The sequence below is a fragment of the Panthera tigris genome, chromosome B4, assembly GCF_018350195.1.
Source record: "Panthera tigris isolate Pti1 chromosome B4, P.tigris_Pti1_mat1.1, whole genome shotgun sequence".
NCBI lineage: Eukaryota > Metazoa > Chordata > Mammalia > Carnivora > Felidae > Panthera > Panthera tigris.
In genome coordinates this window covers 58,512,339-58,536,245 of record NC_056666.1, presented here as the reverse complement: position 1 = coordinate 58,536,245, position 23,907 = coordinate 58,512,339, and the positions used below count along the sequence as shown (strand labels likewise).

Below are 23,907 nucleotides of genomic sequence, written 5' to 3'. Positions count from 1 at the left end.
TGCTGTAATTTCTATAGCCAACCTTGCTCCTTCCACACATATTTTCTATATACCTGTGTCCATTCACTTGTTCCATTGGTAAATGACTCAGACAGACGTTTGGACACCTTCAGAAAGGAAAAAAGAAACTAAAGAGTAGGACCAGTGTATGCAAACATTTACCTCCCCTCTGCCACACTCGCACACAATGTAATATTGCCTTTTTAATACAGCAGCAAATACACTGTATTTTTAATGCAGCAAATACACTGTAAAAAACACAGTAAATTATTTGCAGCTCTGAAAGCTTTCATAATCAAATAAATCTGATGATTATGTTTTTGTGGCAGATGATGCCATGTTTACCAAAAGATCAGGATGACTTATTTCCCTGTCTTCTAGAGATTAGGGAATCTATGAAATATATTACTTCACAGTCCTCAGGAAGTGTTTTACTGAAGGCCAAGAGGTTTGGACAGTGAAGGATCTGGGATTCTTTTGATCCTAATGACAAATATTAATTTGAAGTACAAAGATTCTCAGTCTCTGCCAGTTTTTCTTTCCATCTAATTTATTCAAATTTTATTCCTGTACTCCTACCTACAATCCTTATGGTAGCACTTAACCCTTTCATTAAGAAGCTTCCTTTTGCCTTTTTAAGCTCTCTTGGAGTCAACTGCTAGATTTCTGGTTTGTAATTCCATGAAAATTCTTTTGCTTTTTCAGAAAACTCTGGAAAGCAGGCAACTTCCTTTTCACATTCAAACCTGCTGTGGATGTATCACGGAAAGTTTTTATACTCCATTTTGAATAACATATTCCATATGCCTTCTTTGTAAACAACTCAAATCTTTTGAAAAGTGGTTATCTTAAAACAATGAAGCAAACAGAAAAAAATCAGTGAATAAATCATTTGATCCTCTTGATTTAAATTGCACAGCAATTGGCATATAATTGAATTTTAAATTTTTGGCCTGATACCATACAGTTACTGACTCCTTGTTAATTGATTTAAACTGTTCTGACTCCAGTGTGTGTGCATTATTGCTACTTTAATATGGAAGTTGATTAAAACAAGTTGGGCCATAAAGTATACTTTGCTATTGTTGAGTTTACTTAAGAATAGAATATCTAATTTTATAGGTAATTTCCTATATTTGTCCTATTCTCAGAAAAAAATTTTTACCTTCATGATGTATTATGGTTTTTAAAATTACATGAAGTATTTTTAGGAAGTGTCAGTGAAAGGTTTACAAAAGATTTTGACACTACTTAAAATTACATCATTATAAACTATGACAATAATAAGTATAACTATGAAAAATAACTGTGTAGTTTCCTGTATTATTCTTTCTCATTTGCTTCCTGACCAAATTTGCTAATTAGCTTTGTAAATGACATTTTTAATTGTACCCACTACTGCCATGCACCTCTGATGTGAAGACTTTCTGCCCCTATGTCTTAGATTTCATAAAAAAAATTCAGATGACTCTAATGGTGATTCAAAAACCAAACTTAGATGAGGTTAATTTTCCTTCATCAAATTGGGATAGGAAGGGGAGGTTGAATCCTCTCAGGGATATTTACAAACACCAAGACAGCAAGATTACATAATTAGTTTGGGTTTATTGTGATAATTTTTTTCAACTGCAAAGTTTTTAAATTACTCTTCTAAAAAAATCTTTTCCTTTGTAATTGACATATGGGGAGATACTTTGAAACTAGGTAAATAATGCTGTTTCTCATCAAACTTTTACCCATTGGTTTTATCCAGTGATAAATTTCATTGATAATTTTCTACCTCCGTCACTTTTTTCTATATTTATTAGTTGGCATTCCACTATAAGGAAGTATGTATGTATGTATGTATGTATTTATAATGATTACGGACTCATGGTTTCTTTTTTTTTTTTTTAATTTTTTTTAACGTTTTATTTCTTTTTGAGACAGAGAGAGACAGAGCATGAATGGGGGAGGGGCAGAGACAGAGGGAGACACAGAATCAGAAGCAAGCTGCAGGCTCTGAGCAATCAGCCCAGAGCCCGACGCAGGGCTCGAACTCACGGACCGCGAGATCGTGACCTGAGCTGAAGTCGGACGCCCAACCGACTGAGCCACCCAGGCGCCCCTCATGGTTTCTTATTCAATAGGTTACGATCCATTACTATCATCATTTATATTGATGCCCAAATTATCGTAGATTTGGTGAGTGGAAGCACCAGTGATTCTTTTGTGTCATTTTGATATACTCCATCATTTTTATAGCAATCCTTTACTTTCTTTTGAAATAAGATGTTCCACACTCATCCTGTACTTTCTCTGCCTCAGCCCTGAAATCAGCCATTTCTGTAATCAACTATATTTCCTTTTAATGGAGAATGGTACCAAGATTTGGGTACCTAGTTATGTTCATTGCTCCTGGTATGTCATTGTTTCCAGGCCCTTTCAGAGAAAAAAAGATAGATAGATAGATAGATAGATAGATAGATAGATAGATAGGACTCTGATTTCACATATTGGAATGATAGCTCCAATTCCAGTCCAGCACCATAAGTTACATTATATTTCAGCACTGTTCGTATACAAATACGAACCACATAGATAACTATAAATTTTCTGGTTGCCATGTTATAGAAGTAAAAAGAAACGACAGAAATTGATTTTAATAATATATTATTTAACTCAATATATCTAAAAATTTTATGATTTTGACATATAATCAACAAAAAAAATTATTCATTAGATTTTTTACGTATTTTGTACTGGACTCCTAATCTGTGTACTTGACGTTGACAGCACATCCTCAGTTTGGGCTAGCCATATTTTAAGGTTCAAAAGCCACATGTGGCTAATACCCATCATATTGGACAGCACAGTTTTAGTTTCTTTCTGTATTTGCTACCAATTCTTCTACAGTGAGAAACCTGGCTCCCATTATTTTCAAAATGCTAGAATTCTGCTCAGAATGACTAACTTATACTGCCAAAAAAGGCAAACCTGATGATTAAAGCTTATGGTTGTTTTCATTTTTTTGATAAAAAATACAGAGTGAAAGCCCCAAAACTTGCATGTGCAATTCAATGAGATTTTTGTTTTTCATTCTTTTAAAAAAAGTTTTTATTTTAATTCCACTTAGTTAACATACAGTCTTATAGGATTTCAGGTGTATAATATAGTGATTCAACAATTCTGTACATCACCTGGCGCTCATCACAAGTGCACTCCTTCATCCGCATTACCTATTCACCCTTTCTTCCCCTGCCTCCACCTCTCCTCTGGCAACCATAAGTTGTTTTCTATAGTTAAAGAGTCTATATCTTGGTTTCTCTCTCGCATTCTCTTTTCCCCCATTTAGTCGTTTGTTTTGTTTCTTAAATTCCACATATGAGTGAAATCATATGGTGTTTGTCTTTCTCTGACTGACTTATTGTATTTAACATTATACTCTCTCTTTCTACGTTGTTGCAACTGGCAAGATTTCATTCATTGTTATGGCTGAATAATATTCCATCGTGTGTGTGTGTGTGTGTGTGTGTGTGTGTGTGTGTGTGTGTATACCACCTCTTCTTTATCCATTAATCAATTGATGAATAATTGGTCTGCCTCCACATCCTGGCTGTTGCAAATAATGCTGCTATAAACATCAGGGGCCTGTATCCCTATGAATTAGTGTTTTTTTGTATTCTTTGAATAAATACCCAGTAGTGTGATTGCTGGACCTTAGCTAGTTCCATTTTTAACTTTTTGAGGAACGTCCGTACTGTTTTCCACAGTGGCTGCAGCAGTTTTCATTCCCACCAACAGTGTACAAGAATTCCTTTTTCTCCATATCCTTGTCAACACCTGTTTTTTCTTGTATTATTGATTTTAGCCATTCTGACAGGTGTGAGGTATCACTTGTAGTTTTGATTTGCATTTCCCTGATGGTAGTGATGATGAGCATCTTTTCATGAGTCTGTTGGCCATCTTGATGTCATTTTGGAGAACTGTTTGTTCATGCCTTCCATCCATTTTTAAATTGAAGTATTTGGTTTTTGGGTGTTGAGTTTTAGAAGTTCTTTATATATTTTGGATACTAACCCTTTATTCGATATGTCATTTGCAAATATCTTCTCCCATTCCATTAGTTGTCTTTTAGTTCTGTTGATTGTTTCCTTCACTGTGCAAGAACTTCTTATTTTGATGTAGTGCCAATAGTTTGTTTTGCTTTTGTTTTCCTTGCCTCAGGACCTATCTACAAAAAAGTTCCTATGGCCTATGTCAGAGAAGTTACTGCCTGTGTTCTCTTCCAGAATTTTTTATGGTTTCAGGTCTCACATTTAGTTTTTTCATCCCTTTTGAGTTTATTTTTAGGTATACTGTAAAAAAAAATAGTCCAGTTTCTTTCTTTTGCATGTTGCTGTCCAGTTCTCTCAACACCATTTGTTGAAGAGACTGTCTTTTTTTTCCCTATTGGATATATTCTTTCCTGCTTTGTCAAAGATTAATTGACCACATAGTTGTGGGTTTATTTCTGTTTTCTATTCTGTTCTATTCTATTCTATTCTATTCTATTCATCTACATGTCTTTTTGGTATCAGTACTATACTATTTTGATCACTACAGCTTTGTAATACAACTTGACATCCAGAATTGTGATGACTCCAGCTTTGGTTTTCTTTTTCAAGGCTGCTTTGGCTATTCAAGGTGTTTTGTGGTTCCATAAAAATTTTAAGATTGTTTGTTCTAGTCCTATGAAAAATGCTATTGATCTTTTGATAGGGATTGCATTAAATGTGTAGATTTGGTTGAGTTTTATAGACATTTTATCAATATTTGTTCTTCCAATCCCTGAGCCTGGGTGTCTTTTGATTTCTTTGTGTTCTCTTCAATTTCTTTCATCAGTGTTTTATAGTTTTCAGAGTATAGGTCTTTTACTTCTTTGGTTAGGTTTATTCCTAGATATCTTATTGTTTTGGGTGCAATTGTAAATGGGATTATTTTCTTAATTTTTCTTTCTGCTGCTTCATTATTGGTGTATAGAAATGCAACAGATTTCTGCACACTGATTTTGTGTCCTGTGACTTTACTGAATTTATTTATCAGCTCTAGCAGTTTTTTAGGGGAATATTTCAAGTTTTCTAATAAAGTATCATGTCATCTACAAATGGTGAAAGTGTTATTTCTTCCTTGCCCATTTGGAAGGTTTTTATTTCTTTTTATTGTCTGGTGGCTGTGGCTAGGATTTCCAGTACTATGTTGAATAACAGTGGTGAGAGTGGACATCCTGGTGTTATTCCTGACCTTAGGAGAAAAGTTCTCAGTTTTATCCCTTTAAGGATGATATTCATTGTGAGTTTTTCATATATGGCCTTTACTAAGTTGAGGTATATTCCCTCTAAATTAACTTTGTTGAGGATTTTTTATCATGAATGGGTGTTGTACCTTGTCAAATCCTTTTCTGTGTCTATTGAAATGATTGTGTGGTTCTTATCCTTTGTATTATTTTTTTTTTTTTTGAGAGAAAGAAAGAGAGAGAGAGAGAGAGAGCGCACGTGAGTGGGAGAGAGGGATGGAGGGAGAGAAATCTTAAGCAGGCTCCATGCTCAGTGCAGAGCCCAATACAGGGCTCGATCCCACAACTCTGGGATCATGACCTGAGCTTAAATCAAGAGTCTGACAGTTAACCAACTGAACCACCTCAGTGCCCCGTCTTTTTCTCTTATTGATGTAATGTATCATATTGATTGATTTGTGAATACTGAACCACCCTTTCAACCCAGGAATACATCCCACTTGATGTGAATGATTTTTTTAATGTATTGTCAGATTTGGTTTGCTAGTATTTTGTTGAGGATGTTTGTATTTGTATTCACCAGAGATTGTCCTGTAGATTTTTTTTTTTTTTTTTTTTTTTTTTTGGTGGTATCTTTATCTTGTTTTGGTATCAGGGTAATGCTGGTATCATGGAATGAATTTGAATGTTTTCCTTTCTTTTCTTTTTTTTTTTTTTTTGCAATAGTTTGAGAAGTATAATTATTAACTCTTTTTTAAATGTTTTATAGAATTCCCCTGTGAAGCCACCTGGTCCTGAACTTTTTTGATTTCTGATTCAATTTTTTTGCTGGTAATCAATCTGTTCAAATTTTCTATTTCTTCCTGTTTCAGTCTTGGTAGGTTATAATGTTTCTAAGAATTTATTCATTTCTTCTAGGTTGTGCAATTTGTTTCAATATAGTTTTTAATAATATTCTCTTGTTTGTATTTCTGTGGTATTAGTTATTTCTCCTTTCTGATTTTGTTCATTTCTCTTTTTTTTCTTGATAACTCTGGGTAGAGGTTTTATCAGTTTTATTGATCTTTTCAAAGAACCAGCTCCTGGTTTCATTGATCTGTTCTATTGTTTTTTTGGTTTCTTTATCTTTTATTTTTGCTCTAATCTTTATTATTTCCTTCCTTCTGCTGACTTTGGGCTTCATTTATTGTTCTTTTTCTAGTTCCTTCAAGTTAGGCTGTTTATTTGATTTTTTTTTTCTTTTGCTTCTTGAGTTAGGCCTGTATTGCTCAAACTTCCCTTGCAGAACTGCTGTTGCTGTATCCCAAAGGGTTTAGACCATTGTACTTTCATTTTCATTTGTTTCCATGTACTTTTTTTATTTCTTCTTTTATTTCCTGGCTGATTCATTCATTGTTTATTAGCATGTTTTTAACCTCCGTGTATTTGTGATCTTTCCAGATTCTTTCTTCTGGTTGACTTCTGTAGTTTCACAGTGTTGTTGGTCAGAAAGATGCATGACTTAGATCTTCCTTAATTTGTTGAGGCCTCTTTTGTGACCTAGTATGTGATCTATTCTGGAGAATGCCCCATGTGCACTTGAAAAGAATGTGTATTCTGCTATTTTCTTAGGATGGAATATTCTGAATATATCTGTTAAACCCATATGGTCCAGTGTGCCATTCAAAGGCACTGTTTCCTTGTTGTTTTTCTGTTTGGATTATCTCTGTTCATTGATGGTTGTGGTGTGTTATAGTCCCCTACTATTATTGTATTATTATTGATTAGTTCCTTTATGTTTCTTATTAAGTGTTTTATGTATTTGGGTGCTTACATGTTGGGTGCATAAATATTTACAATTGTTATATCTTCTTGTTGGATTGCTCCCTTTATTATCATTATATAGTGTTCTTTGTTTCTTGTTACAGTTTGTGTTTTAAAGTCTATTTTGCCCAAGATAACTATTGCTGTTCTGGCTTTCTTTTGACATCCATTTGTATAAGTGTTTTTTCATGCTCTCACTTTCAATCTGCAGGTGTCTTCAGGTCTAAAATGAATCTCTTGTAAGCAGCATATAGATGTGTCTTGTTTTTTAACCCATTCTGTCACTGTATATATTTTTATTGGAGGAGTATTTAGTCCATTTATATTCAAAGTAATTATTGATAGCTATGTATTTATTGCCATTTTATTACCTGTTTTGTGGTTGTCTCTGAAGATTTTCTCTATTTTCTTGTCTTTCTCTCTTTCATGGCTTGCTGGTTTTCCTTAGTAATATATTTGGACTTCTTTCTCTTTTTTTTTCATTTTATTAGTGGTTTTTTATTTGTGATTACCATTAGGTTTGTATATAACATCTTCTGCATATAACAGTCTTTATTAGGTTGATGGTTGCTTAAGTTTGAATCCATTCTTTACTCCTCTCCTCCCCATGTTTTAGGTATATGGGTTCATATGTTACACCCCTTTATTTTGTGAGTTTCTTGACTGATATTTTATGAAATCACTCAGTTTTACTGGTTTTGTATTTCCTACATTCATATTGTCACTTTTGGTCTTTCCACTCAAAGAATCCCCTTAATATTTCTCATAGTACTGGTTTAGTGGTCTTGAATCTCTTTAAGTTTTGTTTGTCCAGAAAACTCTTTATCTCCTTCTACTCTGAATGATATTCTTGCTGGATAGAATATCCTGGCTGCAGATTTTCCCCATTCAGTACTTTGAATATATCATGACATATATGATGACATGAATATATCATGACAATATCTTCTGGCTTGCAAAGTGTCCACTGAAAAATTCCCTGAGAGCCTTATGGAGTTTTCTGTGTATGTAACTGTCTTCCTTTGTCTTGTTGCTTTAAAATTTTTTTATCACTAGATTTTGCCATTTTAATTATAATATGTCTTGGTGTGGATCTGCTTTTGCTGATTTTTTGGGGGGTTCTCTATGCCTACTGGATCTGGTTATCTGTTTCCTTCCCCAGTTTAGGGAAGTTTTCAGCTATTATTTCTTCAAGTAAATTTTCTGTTCCCTTTTCTTCTTTTTCCGGGATTCCTATAATATGAATGTTATTACATTTGATGGAGTCACTGAGTTCCCTAAGTCTATTCTCATTTTGCATAATTCTTTTTTGTCTCTTTTGTTCATCTTGATTACTTTACATTACTCTTGTCTTTTAGGTTATTAAATCGTTCCTCTGCTTCTTTCAGCCTGCTGTTCATTACATCAAAAGGGCCTCTAATTACATTTATTGCACTCTTCATCTCTGATTCATTCTATTTTATTTCTGTGTTAAGAGTCTTGCTGATGTCTTCCACTCTTTTATCAAGTCTGGTGAGTATCCTTATGATCAATGCTTTATTTTTTAAAAAATGTTTATTTATTTATTTTTGAGAGAAAGAGAGATCATAAGTGGGGGAGGGGCAGAGAGAGAGAGAGAGAGAGAGAGAGAGAGAGAGAGAAACACAGAATCCAAAGCAGACCCCAGGCTCTGAGCTGACAGCAGAGAGCCTGATGCAGGGCTTGGACTTACTGTGAGATCATGACCTGGGCCAAAGTTGGACACTCAACCAACTGAGCCACTCAGGTTCTGCTTATGATCAATGCTTTAAATACTCCATCAGCCATGTTACTGTTTTGCTTAGATCTCTGTCTGTGGCCTTGTCCTATTCTTTTTTGGGAGGCAAATTCCTCTGTCTTCTCATTTTGTCTAAGTACTTGTGCCCATTTCTGTGTGTTAGTAAAGTTAGCTACATCTCGTCTTCTTGAAGGTAATGACCATATGAATAAGAGCTCCTATAGGGTTCCCTGTTCCCCAAGGCCTGGCACTTCAGGGAGTATTTCCAATGTGTGTTGTGTGTGCTCTGTGGTTTCACCCTGCCACTTTATCTTTCAGACCAGCCATCTTCAGACGCTCTTTTTGCCTGTTGTGGGCAGTGTTTGGTCAGTGGACTGAATGTGGTGCATTTTTACTAGGTGTGCTCTGGTCTGCTTGTGGAATGAGACCCGTTGCCACTGCTGCTGGATCTGAGGCCCTGCAAAACTCCTGGGTTCGGGAGATGTGGTATTGGCAGGGTTTGTACTAGTCTTCTGGGGGTGGGCCCCCACCATGCTTGGACTGTGGCAAGTGTGACTGGGAAAGGCAGTTTTATTGGAGTTGTGGGGGAAGGTGGTTGGTGCAGGCAAATTAGGTAGCCAATGTCAGGGCTGAGCTGGTTGCCACAGGTGGTCCTCTGCTTATGCTAGGGGCAGGCAAGGGAAATGGAGGCTTCCAGTTCCTTTGTTCCCAAAGGGTAACCCCCCAAAGGGGTCTTTCCATGAATGTTGCCTCTCTGGGACATGCTCTGAGATGAGCAAACAACCTCCCACTGTGTGCTCTAGGTGCTCTTCTGATTGCTGTTTCCATGCTGCATTGTCTGTGGACTATTTGCCCTGCCTTCTCTCCAAGAGTGGCACAATGCCCTCCAGGCTCTATCCCAGCCAAGCCTGCTGACCTCAAAAACTCCAGGCTTTAAGCCCTGCTAGTTGCAAGAACTCATTGGCCCCTCTTGCTTTCCAAGCCAATTGCTATAGGGACCCGTCTTCCCCATTCACTCTACCACGTACCAGTCCATCCCTCGCCCCACTCTGTGACCTCTGTTCCTTCCCCACCATAGGGGCCACTATCTGTCTCTCTCTCAAACCACATCTCCACAATTCCCACCTTCCTCAATGTGACATCCTCTCAACCTTCAGCTGTGGAGCCTGTTCTGCCAGTCTCCAGGTTGACCTCTGGGGCACTTAAGATGATTTGATAGCCATCTAGTCACATTTGTGGGATGAGGCAAGCACAGGGTCCTCCCACCCTGCTGCCAACCCCGCAAGAAAGAAAAACCACAATTCAGTGAGTTGTAATAGTGCATACACATGTGTGACCCCCATCTCTATTACTTTCAACACTCCATAAATTTCCCCTGTGCTCCTTCCTAGTCAGTGTCTTGCTCTGCAAGAGGCAAAAACTTATCTGATCTTTTTATCACAGAGTAGATTTCTTTCTAGAATTTCACATAAATGTAATCTCAGTATTGTCCTTTATGTGTATGTCTGGCTTTTTCTCTCAGTATAATGTCTGAGATTCATCCATGTTGTTAAATGTTGATTTCTTTTTATCACTGATTATTATTACATTGTATAAATATACATAGTTTGCTTATCTATTTCACTATTAATAGGCATTGGAGTTGTTTCCAGTTTGAGCTAATATGAATAAAGTTGCTAATAATATATTTATTCTGGTTTCTGTTGGAAATATGTTTTCATTTGTCTTGTGTAAGTACCAAGGAGTGGAATTAGGTTAGATGTAATAATTTTCTTTTATATGCTTAAATAATGTTGACATTTAATGTTATTAATTATTCCATGCTGAAACCATCAACAATACTTTTATCTGCAGTTTGGCTTTAAAAGCTAATTAATGGCATTTATATTATCATGACAATTTTTCATGGTGGGTCAAGTAGAATGGCTAAGTGTAGAATGGTCCTCTTTTTAAGGCCATTAACATTGCACTCTTTCCTTCTTTTGCACTCCCTCTCTCACCTCATTCCTGCTTGAACTGGTTGTCTCCTACTCATCCTTAAGACCTCACCTCAGACTCTTCTCCTCCTAGAAGCCTGCCCTGAGCTTCCCAGTCTGGATTAGATGACCCACTAGGAACTTCATAATTTCCTCCTATCGTGATTTGTGTCACCCAGCTTTGCAAACATTGGTGTATATGTCTATCTTCTGTTTTCCATTGTGAGCTCCTTGAGAACAGAATTATTTATTATTTTTCTTTGCATAACTGCTGCCTAAGCCTATTTGACATGGTAGTTCCTCAGTAACTGTTGGTTGAATGAATAATTAAAAGTGAAGTAACTTACTCAAGATCCATAGTGAGTTAAAGGTAGAACAAGAATTTGAAGTTTTGTTTTTAAATTCATTGTTTTCCTCCTAATTTTCTGGGTTAAGCATTTTTTAAGCTAAGACAAAATAAAACATTCTCCAAACTTATTTTAGATAAAGAGAGAAACTAGTAAATCCCTAGAGATCAGATGTAAGTATCCCAGAGACAAGCAGTTGGGACCAGTGGTGGTATCATTAAATTCCTGTGCAAGTAGATAGTAGAGTCTATGAGTTCAGAACCTTGAGAGAGCTGTGGAGCCAAGGAAGGTAAAAGGTGAGAGCAGGACCCACGGGGATAAGAATCTCTGGGGACATTGGACCCCTTCCCTAAGACTGTTCTTTCTAATGAGGAAGGACAGAGCATTAGCATGAGTTACAAATACCAATAAGCAACAAATACCAATACAGTTTTACCCATAATCTACATTTAGGTCACTTTGTCAGATTTTTTAGTATCCATGGTAACAAGTTGATCAACTAATTCCATACCTAGATAATACGTGAGGGGAAAGAGCTGCACAATACAATAGTATTTATAGACAGACATGGTCAATAATATTATTGTCAGTCACTGTCAAACAAAACAAATTTTATTGTTGTTTTCTTCCCCAGCCATTGCTCTACGTGATATTTCAGGCTTCATTTTAAAAACTGGAACAGTATAATGTTAGTATTCTTTAATTCCTGTTGAGACTGAAATTGAATTCTGGGGTGTTAGGAATTGCAGAATGGGGGGTTCCTGGGTGGCTCAGTCAGTTAAGCATGCAACTCTTGATTTCAGCTAAGGTCATGATCTCACAGTTTTGTGAGTTTGAGTTCTGTGTAGGGCTCTTCACTAAAAGTGCAGAGCCTGCTTGAGATTCTCCCTCACACTCTCTGTTCCTCCCCAGCTTGCTTTCTCTGTCTCCGTCTCAAAAATAAATAAACTTAAAAAAAACCCAAAATGATAAATATGACATTTGATCAATCCACACTCTGTCATCTGACTTTTATTTATCATATTTTTCTAGACTGCAGAAAGATCGACTAAGGCACATTAGTGAGAATGTTAATAATAATGAACCTAGTATTCCTGGGTTCAACCCAGGATGTAGTTATTTTCCTCAGAGCAGCAGCAGTAAACAGAGTGTGGACAGATGGCTAGCGAGGCAAGATTTTTTTAATTCAATCTCTCCACTATGTTTATAATAAATAACCACAAGTTTTGACTATTGAACTGGTTTTTATCCTTTCTAAAAATTAAAACCTCACCCCCTAACCTTCCATTTGTTTTCTTTTCCCCTGTTGCTTGCCTTTTCCTTCTTGTTCAGCCAAATTTCCTAAGCCATACTGATTATAGATTGGAATCTGATTTTATGTCTAAGATATATTTTATGATTATAAAACATTTTTAAAAATCTAATATCCAAAGACTTTTAGCAAAATTTAATTAATCCTCTTAAATTAGTGATACCACACAATGTCACAACATTAATCCCAAAAGCAAATTGTATGTTTTAATTTTTTACAAGAAGATTATTTTTCATTTCCCAAAATGACAAATAACTTAAAACAGTAGGAAAATTGATTGGTTGCCTTCAGCAGCATTGCAAGTTAACTTGCTGATTTAAAAAATCAATTACCATTAAAGTATTGATGGAAATACCTGGTGTCTTTGTAGTTTTTTTCATCAAATTCTACAGATATGAATTATGATAATTTAAACCCTATAAATATAGTTAGTGCTATATCTAGATTAATAAATGCACAGTATTAAAGATAAATATTACTTTTACAAGTGAGTAAGGATCCTGTGCTTCCTGAGCATAGAGAGATAAAATTCAGCTGAGAAGTTACCCTTTTTGTTTGTACATATAGACATAACCCAATTTATTAGTCAAAGCTGCTTTATTTTCTTTTCTTTCAGGCTATCTTAGAAGGGGAATTATGAGTTAGGAAGCACAGAGGGGATCAACCTAAGGTAGGCCCCAGCTTTGTCTATAATCAGATTAAGTAGCATCCTCACGTTTTAATTGCCTGTTTAAGCATCTTCTTTGGTTGTTGGTAATTTGCTCCATGCCATTTAGAGGATATATTTTGTAGGGCCTGGCTTCCATGAATATCAATCATGACTTTCTTCAGATTAAGGGATGTGTTTATGAATTGGTTTGTTTGTGTATCATTGTGTGAGATGTCTGTCTGAAGACTTTATATGGAGGGGATATAGACACGAGATCCTATATAATTCAGCTGTTTTTCTTCCTGTACTTTTCATTTGAGATTAATTGAAAATTTTTCCCAGTATAATCTCTTCCAATAAATAATTACATTTAGATTTTTATAAAAATATCATTTTATCTACATATATTTCAGTATATATCTTTTAAAAATAAGGTCACTTTTAATAAAAAATTCTCCTTGTTATAATTCTCACACCTGAAACATTAATGACATGAATTTAAGTTTTGAAAAGTTAGAAAATAGACTGGACTATATTATCACCAATATTAAAGGAATTGCCTCTCTATATAATTGTGATTATAGTCATTGAAGCAGAATAGGGATTACACTTTTGCTCAACCTGGTAATATTCTCTGTTGTGACTCTGGTATCAAATAGAATATTTAATTCACATAATCATTATATATCTGCACTGAGAAGACAATGGGGAAAAATGGGAAGATAATTTGGAAAGAATTATAGGGTTATTTCAAAGAAGAGTCCTACTAATAATTGAAAGTCCTCTATACCTTGATCTTATCAACCCTGTTAATTCTTAAATTTGAGTAAAACCTTATTATATATTTTCAGTGCCCTATTCCTCAGTGACTATTTCTGGAGAAATTTACTCTGTGTGTATTATTAATCTAAATTATTTCAAATCCTTAATGCACTTTGGTAGTTTTTTTAACTGATCTGTATTTGATTTCCTATCAAATCTACCATTGTTTATTATCCCTCTATTACATCAGATAGAAGATAGTCAGACACTTCCCGATGAGTCCCATGAAGAGTACTGAAGGGCAAGAGGATAGGGTATGAAGTTGGAGGGCACATTTCAGGGATCAAATCCTAGTAGGGAACCTATCATCATAGCCCAGACAGTGAGATCAAAGTCACAACTTCAAACTCAGGACCAGACGGAGAGCAGGAATTAAGCAACAAATCAATAACAAATTTTATCTGGAAAATCTGAAATTTGAATAATACATTCTAAATAATCTATGGGTGACAGAAGAAATCACAAGAAAATTTATGAAATATTTTGAACTGAGTGAAAATGAATATACAACATAAAAACTTGTGGGATGAAGCCAAAACAGTGTTTAGAGACAAACTTATAACGTTAAGTGCTTATATTAGACAAGAAGAAAGGTCTCAAATCAATGATCTTAAAAAAACTTGAAAAAGAAGAGCAAGTTTAGCTCAAAATAAGCAGAAGGAAGGAAATGATGGAGATAAGAGTAGAAATGACTGAAAGAGTAAACAGAAAAACAATGGAGAAAAATCAATGAAATTAAAAAAAAACTGTTTTTTTGAAAGCTTAATAAAATTGGTAAAACTTTATCCAGACTGAGCAGGAAAAAAAAGAGAAAGGAGAAAACATGGATAACCAATATTATAAAGCAAAAAGGAACCTCTCTGCAGATCCAACAAATTAAATTGTTTTTTACACATTCAATGAGTCTATCCTTATGTGGTTTCCATCAGTACCAGCATTTAAAGGATAAGAAGAGGGGCACCTGGGTGGCTCAGTCGGTTAAGCATCCAACTTTGGCTCAGGTAATGATCTGGTGGTCTGTGAGTTCGAGCCCCGTGTTGGGCTTTGTGCTTTCAGCAGAGCCTGCTTCAGATTCTGTTTCTCCCTCTCTCTCTCTCTCTCTCTCTGCCCCTCCCTAGCTTGCCCTCTGTCTCTCTCTCTCAAAAATAAATAAACATTAAAAAAATAAAGGATAAGAAAAGTATATTATAAATCTGATATGAAATTGACAAATTCCTAAAGAGACCTAAACCACAAAAGCTCACTGAAGAAGAAATGGAGTACATGAATAGCCCTATATGTTAAAAAAATTGTATTTGTATTCAGTTAGCTGGGTCCATATTCTATCTAAAGCCACTGTGCTTTAGATAGGTGGTCAATATTGTTTAACGAAAATTCTCCTATTATTCTACCTGTTTGCCTTAAAATGTCTCTATGAACTCATCCAACCAGTTTTATATCCCTCTGGACTTTGAGGAAAAAGTGTTCCTACTCACCGATTCCCAAATATATTTGGTTTTGTTCATGCAAGTAGGATGATAGGAATAGGGTGAGTCATAGAAAACTTCACAGAGGAGATAACATTTGATTTAAATAGTAAAGGATAAGGACTGTATAGCAGTTGCAGGACTATGCTAGAACACTTTTGATAGTCTTCCATAATGCCCTCCATCCAGTAGAAGGGGCACAGAAATGGATACAACAGCCTAGAATGTTTCATTTCTATACCTGGAAAGCTGTTGGAAACCAAGATTAAACAGAGACTCATTAAGTGCCCAAGAAGCATAATTTATTGGGAAAAAGGTTTATTTTCCTCTAAGGATACAAATAAACATTTGGCCAGAGCAAAATTTTGAGGAAGTTATCAGGGGATTGAAGAACAAATTCTGACATGGATAAATGACTAGCTTGGAGATCTAAAACAAAAGAAGAATTAAAAAAATATTTATAAATAATATAGAAGTACAAATAATGAGTACCTGGGATGAATACTAGAATTGGGTGTATTTAAAATTTTTATAGATGACTGAAAACTTCAAATTTATAAATGATATGACATTTTTCTAGATGGAAAGATGCCAGGTACACATAGAAAATATGAGGCAGTATCTCAGAGGCTAATGGACAGGAAAGTGGCAAATGAGCTTCTTTCTGACAAACATGGGGTTATCACACATTTATGTAAAAATAATTCAAGCTGTATTTATAAAATGATGAGTTTAAGTAACACTTATGAAAAGTAATTCAGGAGTTATTGTAGACTATTCCTATTCTTTTTTTAAAAGGAATTATTAAATAGAAAAGGAGGAAAAAGAAGATAAAAAAAATTTGTGTGTGCTTGTGAACACATTTTGTCATTAGAAATGTTCCTCCAGTTCCAACAAATGTCACCAGGCACCATAAATTGCCTAGAAATGACCTAGTGTTACATTATACTCAAGATTCCATTAAGTTACAGAAATAAGGAGTCATCATTTTAAGAAATCCAGCAAAGAGTATCTTTGAGTCGATGGCAGTGATGAAGCACAGGTTGTAATTTGTAATTACATCTGTGAGTATAGTCCCATATTTACTTCTTCTTGATTTTAGTCAGCATGAAATAATTATGTGTTCCAGATTGGAGTGCATTCAAAGTTCCGTTTAAAAAGTTCATGGAGATTTCCCACTTTGCTCTAAGAAAAATCTGCTCTTAATGTTATGTTCCCCTCTGGCATGCCATAAATGGACACCCTAGAGATCAGAATAGCTAATAAGTAGAGCAACTTAAGAATAGCCTCTCACAAATCAAACTGGAACAAATGTGAGATCCACATAGCAGCAACCAAATATATACTTTCCCCAATCATATATCACACATTTAAGCTTTAAGTATAACCTATTAACAAATTCAGGTTTAATCCTCTCTCTGGGGTTTGGTAATAAGTTTAAGAAATGAAAATGACTTTACAGGTTCGAGAAAACTAAGTAGAATATTAAACAAGCAGTGTTTTAATCCACATTTCCTTCATGGAATATGAAAGCTTTACTTTTTCTTTGGTTTAGGCCTCATACACCTGAACATTTGGGTAAGCCTAACAATCCTTTCTAGAGTTTCTTTTAGCTTTTTTTCAGCAACTTGTACATTTATGATTTTTACATTTAAAAAATCATACTTGAAAATTGCTGTCATGGGTGCGTCTTCAGATAGATCCATGCATAGGTCAGGCAGTTAAAAATAGTGAATGTTCATGGGATAGGGTGGGACACAAGGAGCTTGAATTCATCATGACAATTACAGGTGATAAAAAATTCTTGTTTTCCTGCCCAGAATTCTAAGGGGATCACTATTCAGTTGCCTTACCCCTTACTCCAGATTCCTTCACCTTCATATGTGAAGAGGTCTGTGTACTTCTTACAAAGTTCTTGAGGTAGGAACTTGGTCTCAGAGTGGTTTTGGTCTCATAGGAAACAAAGGCTGGATTTATTAAGTATGAGAACACAAACGTTCTATCCGTACATGCTAAAATGCTTTCTAGTTCCATGGGTTAAATCAGGTAGTCTCTAAAAAAAACTCTCACATTTGGTCTTCAGTGCACAAAAAAAAATCTCTGGTACTGAGTGACTGACCTTGTTCTGGGTGGGAGAAATACTATATCTGTATAAGTGGTTCACGTTTCTGACTTCACTCCTTACCTTACATACTCAATGATCTATGATGAAATAGCTCAGCAGAGAGCATCAAACTGAGGTACTGTTGGAGTTAGGGAAATGTGCCCAGGGCTTGGAGTGACAACTGCACATCAGTCCTGGCACAGGTGTGTGACCTGGGGAAGTTCTCTGAATCAATTTAAGTCCCCTCGTTTGCAGGTAGCGGTAATATCAAACACACCTACTCCTTTGGTGGTTTTCCATCATGAAGATGGAAAATGTTGTGTTTGAAAATACTTTGTAACCTGTAAACAGCCACCTAATGCTCATTATTGTTATTGTTCCTTGTATTTGATAACAATGCTCCTGCCGTTGCTATTTTCTAGGCCAGTTTTCAGCTTGCCCTGGGATGGATTCTGAATTTTTTTAAGTGGACAATGACTGGCATTTTATCACCCCATTCTTCTTTCTATGCACATGTAGCCCAGAATCACACAATGCAGAAACACTTGGAAAACATGCAATCATTTTTTCAAGAGCTGGGACCAGTTTTCTCTTTTGCATCCTACAGTAAACTAAGATTGTCCTTAGATTCCCTACAGTCCTGCCTTCAATCTGTTTCAACCCTTGCATGATGATAACACATCAGTTACTATCTTACAAATCATCACAATTTCAAGCGTCAAATATGCAGACTAACCCTTTGTCTCCATAGATAGGAGCCAGAACTATTCAGGTCAAGACCTAGGTCCTGTTCTCTAATGCGTTCCTTTGTTTGCTAAAGAAGCCTTCTCAAAGTAAGGGATCAGAGCCTAAGGGGAGAGTGCAGACCAGTGGAGTGCACAATGGAGAGCTCAGTGCCTCTGTTCTTTCTAGCTCCTTTGCCTAAGGTCATTACATCTCTGATTCTCTTTATATGGTATCCTTGCATAAGTAGAGTTTTAGAGAGGCAGCTTGACACATAGTCATACTTTATATGCACACATGCTTTTACAAATACATAGATATGTACAAATGTATGAACTGTGGATTAGTATATATTTAATCATTAAGTACATTATCTTTGCCCTCAAGGAATTTAGTATCTTAAATAATAGAGATAAAAATATGCAATGCATTCAAGTACTCTGATAACCTGGATGTTCTTTTTTATTTTTAAGTTTACTTATTTTTTTAAAATTTATTTTGAGAGAGAGCACGAATTGGGTAGAGAGTTGGCTAGAGGGGCAGAGAGGGAGAGAGAACCCCAAGCAGCCTCCAGGCTGTCGGTGCAGAGGCTGACATGGGGCTCAAACTCACGAAACTGTGAGATCACGACTTGAGCCAAAAACCAAGAGTCAGACACTTAACCGATTGAGCCACCCAGGCGCCCCTAACCTGGATGTTCTTAAATACAGATACACATATGAGTTATCCAGATGTGTTATGTTTTATGTTTTACTGAGTGTATACCATCTTCCATGACTAATTTAAGCTCTTTACATGTGTTGACTCTGTTAATCCTCCCAACAAATTTATTAAGTAGATACTATATATGTGTGTGTATTTATATAGATATATGTATATACATATATGTATATTTATATTTATATATATGTAGATATATGTATATACACACATATGTATATGAGGTAGGTACTATTATAAAGGACAGATGCTAAGCTACACAGAGATTAAGGACTTTGTCCAAGGACCTATAACCATCAAGTGGCAAAGAGGTGAGATTCCACCTGAGCAGTTGGCTTGAGACGCCAGGTGCTTAATTCCTCCACTAGACTGCTTCTATGATAAATGCAGGTCTCCAGTCAGCCTTTAGTGAGCAGATACTCACAGCATGCTGCCTCCCTGGCAGCTGTGCATATGATTAGTGGATGGTCATGAATCTTGCCAGCAGCATGGTTCTACCATACTCTGCCCAATATTGTTGAAGGCCACTTTTGTAGGCTGAGTTTCACTGACATAGGCTCTGAGATAGAGATTTGCATGCCAAAGTGAACTGGGGAGAACTCTCAGGAACACCTATTAGGGAGTGAGGGAAAAGGGAAGAGCCAGCATCCATTCAGAGTAAACAGAAGAAGACTTCAATTATGATGCAGCTTCAACAGAGGTCTCAGCAGATCCCTTGCAGAGTTCCAGAACTGGATTGGCCTTTTCTCAGTTAAGGAGAAGGCACAGGGTGTTTGTACCCCCAGGTCAAGTAGTCGCTGGTTATGGGCTCCCACGGGAGAACAAGGAAGCTCCCTTTGAGGGTAATTCCTGGGGAAAAAGTCAGCTGTGAGTTGTCAGGAGGCAGTTCTCCCAGTGGCAGAGGGGATGAGAGGCTCAGCCTGCAGGGGGATCTGGGCAGCTCTCCATGTATCCACTATAGACTATCAGAGTCTTGGTGAAATGGCAGGCGCTGAAGATAGTATTTTAAGAAAGGAAGTCCTTGCTTTGTTCCTCTGCCTTGGAAAGACAGATGCTGTTGTGGAAAATCACACACACACACACACACACACACACACACACACACACACACACACGGTTGTGAGTGGCAAGCAGGAATGAGGAAGAGAAGGTTCACTACACCCACCCCCCTTCCCCTTCACATATCCTACTCCTTTCCATGGCTGGATTACCAAAATTCTTGCAAAATTTGCAGGGGTGGCTCATCCAGGTGGATTAGAATATTTAGCCGCTCTGGGAGGATATGGCTAATGGGCAATCTTTCCCTTTCCCTCTCCAAGAAAATTTCTTGCCCATTCTCTGAGAAATTAAAGTAATATATTTCTCTGAATGGAAGCTAACTCTAGAAGTAAAATCCATAGCTCAGGTGAGCTTTAAATTATTCCTAGAATGGTGAAATAATAAAGTAATTAAAGCATATTTCTATAGGCCTCCTCTTTCTCAATGACATAGAATCATTGCCCCATTTTCTTCTCCCTCTTCTCTTCTCCCCCTCACCGCACTGTGTATGTGCATACACTTGTGTGTGTTAGGAAAAACATGAAGATATGTTATATTTATAGCAATATCTACCAGGTATTAAAAGCCTTCTATTGCTAAATATCCCAATAACCCCACATAGTAGGAATGATACTGTTTTACAGAATGGGAAATTGTTGCTCAATGAGTTTATGTGAATTGCTCATGATCCACAGCCAGTAAGTGATAGAGCAAGTATTTGAAACACTCTGTCTAGATCCTCAATCCACACTGACTCTCTGTGAAAAGGGGTTTGAAGTATCTTGCATCTCATTTAGGGTATCTTGGGATAGATGTTTCCCTGCAAGGCAAGAACTGAGTTTAGGTGTGGATAAATACAGCTCTACTTAGGCCCCTACCCACACTTCTCCTACAATCCACTTTATGTATCCTGTGTGTGATGCAAGAGTTAATTGCTTACACATCCCCAATAACACAAAGTCTTTATTTAACTCGAAAACATTAATAACTGGTTTTTGCCTTGTTAGAAACAGCCTCTAATCTTCCTGGTAGAAAGTGGAGAATTTTCTCTCACAGCTGTTATGGGCTTTGATTACCATATAATAGTTAACTTTTCATTTGTTTTAAGATCTTGAGTGGGAATATGCAGTGTACAATTGCATATTGTAGTAGTCCAAAGTCAAAAAGGTTTGCCTTTAAATATCATTTATAGGATTTTCCCTTTATACTTAACATTGAAGCTGGTAAACTTATCTATGGACTTAAGACTCTTCATGCTTGTTTTTGATAGGGGCCATGTGAAGCGAATGCCATTGCCTAAATGATTGTTCTCATGGTGAAAATGGTTGCCTTTACTGGCTTCCAATTAGAGAAGAACCCTAATCTTTGCTATGTGCTCCCAGGTCTGGAGCAGAAACAAATTAAGTGTGAGGACATCAGTCCTCATCTTGGAACGGGAATGGATAAAGATCTGTTCTCTCCCATCTCCCAAAAGCCTCCCACCATCCTTTCTCCCACGTTCTATAAGTTTGGTCTCTCACATGCCCAGAAGACATCTTGTGATATTTTTTTTTTTCTTAAACAGCACCAGGCTTTAGAAAATGAAATCAGTTGGTCAAAATAAAAACAAGTTAAGAGTGTTTGTGCAGGGTAAGGCCTTTAGTCAAAGCATTGAATTACTGAAAGATTAGCTTTATGCTGAAATACTAAATGACTATAGAAGAAATCTGAGAAACACCATTTAATATCATTAAAGACTTGGAGAAACAGGAACTGATTCATGAGAAAAGAAAGTACAGAGGAGAAGGGTCAGTTAACTGGAGGCTTAGAGGCATGTTAGGATCTGTACTGGGGAGAAAATGGGGAAATAGAAATGTATTGGTTTTTACTGCACTGAGTGATTTTCTTATATCAGTGGTGCATAGATGGTTAAATACTGCCTATAGGTAACTTAAGGGACTGAATTGCCAGTGTAGCTTTCTGAACTGTGATTATAGGAAGAGGAATGTATTCTGGTTATGACATTTGGTAAAGTATTACAACGAAACCTTTGGTGACAACATGATACATTAGCCAATACAGCACAACAGGACAAAAACAGTAAGGCACACTCACTGAGAAAAATGAAGCCACAGGCAGTTCCTACCACATCAGGGAGGACCTGATAAAGTACACCACGAAGAGTTATTTCATTCAGCACAAGCACCATAGGCATTGGCTGACCATTTAAGACATGAAGACGAAGGGTTATGAAATATTAATCCCACATAATTTGTTATTCTTATATTCTTATAACCTTATGAGGAAAGGTCAATATTCTACTATCATAAAACTCCTGTGCCACTGAGAGTGTTGTACAGAGTTCAACCAACAATCCCCAAGCCTGCTATAAATATGTGGTGTTTTTGAAGGAGGGAAAGTTCCAGAACAGAGAGAGAGGCTGACTATCTAACTTAAGGACTCACAGCAGAATCAGTCCAGGCAGCCACTGGTCTTTAGTACCTCCTGAATTTATGGTTTTTACTTTCCTTTCTGATCCATTGCTCATAATTTTTCTTGTAGCATGAGGAGAAATGCTTTAACCCAATCCCCATCCTTTTTTTGGGGGGTGGGGGTTCAACTCAAGTCTCATCACTTTCTTTCTCAACCACTGCAGCTCACAGATCACCTCTGCCATCTTTGAAAATCCTCAGTACTTATAGCCTACATTTTTAATGTATATACTATACATTATATATCCTATATTGCCATGAAGTTAATCTTAATTTTTTAAGATATATCCATCTTTCCTTAAATAGATGAAATAGAGATATATTTTTACTATAAAACTATTCTTATATTTTTTCTGTTGTTACCTAAATTCTAACATAAGGTTGATGTTAAAATAAGCAGGCAGCAAATACATGGTAATGAGTGAATGAATGAAAGTGTATTTATTAGGAATTGCCAAGTTAGTAACAATTACCTGATAGCAATGACTTCAAAAAATAGAGGTTTATTTTCTTTCATGTAAAAAAGTCCATGTTATAATTATACAATACATAATTATACAACACATAATTATACAATACAATAATTATACATAATTATACAATAAAATGTGCCCAAGCTCCTTCTAGGTTTCTGTTCCACTATCCCTAGCATGCAGGTTTCCTCATGGTTGTAAAACTTCTGCTGAAGCTCCAGCCGTTATATCTCAGGTTAAAGGCATGAAGAGGGAAAAAATGAGAAAGGCCCAAAGGAGCACATCTTCCAAAAGAGTCAGCTTCCTTTAAAGAGCTTTCTGGAACACCTATGCAGATGACTACTGAGTATATCTCATTTACATCTAAAAAGAGTTAGCTCTATTTTTAAGAGAGTAATCTTAGGCTATGCATATAGTATGCAAAAGAAAATCAGATTCTAGTAAAGAAGAAGGATATGGAGGAGGTAGTTACCAATGTCTGCCTATGTAGTGGTCAAAGTTGCCTCCTGATTGGGGTTCAGACCTGTAAGATTAGATGTTTTTCCAGTATAATTCATCTGTGGGGGAAAAAATATATATACCTTGGAATTTAGACAAAAGAATATGAAAAGAGTATCAGTCATCCAGGATGGAATTGAAGAGTCAAGGATCTGGCAAGGTGAAGGGAGGAGAAATGGGGTCTTCCAGTAATAAAGTGAGACTGAGAGAGCTAGAGGTCTCAATGATGTTGAGAAGCTGGTATCGTGGTAAAGACATGAAAAAGCTAGAAAGACAGGCCACTGTGGTCTGAGGATGGAATACAGGATTTAAGATTTCAGAGTCTTAGCTGTTCCAGACAGTGAGTGACAGGGTTCAGGGCTTGATTTTCGAAGTAGAGCAGATCTGAAGGTCATTAGAGTAGAAAAGACTTATAAACTCTCATGGTACAGGATCATATCTATTGAATGTGCTTTACATATTTCCTAGTTGTGCCAAGCATAGACGAATTTTCTT

At 36.3% G+C, this 23,907-nt stretch overlaps 1 protein-coding gene across 11 annotated transcripts in view; it reads left to right on the top strand.

The window, feature by feature from the left end:
• Nucleotides 1-23,907, top strand: part of LMNTD1 (lamin tail domain containing 1) — a 452,554-nt gene that overhangs the window by 24,794 nt on the left and 403,853 nt on the right. For 9 of the 11 annotated variants that reach the window (XM_042991984.1, XM_042991983.1, XM_042991972.1 and 6 more), the window contains exon 2: nt 13,065-13,118. The exons of the other annotated variants lie outside the window; for them this stretch is intronic. The gene's annotated coding sequence lies outside the window, so the exon portion shown is untranslated. The remainder of the gene's footprint in view (nt 1-13,064; nt 13,119-23,907) is intronic. 11 annotated transcript variants of the gene reach the window in all.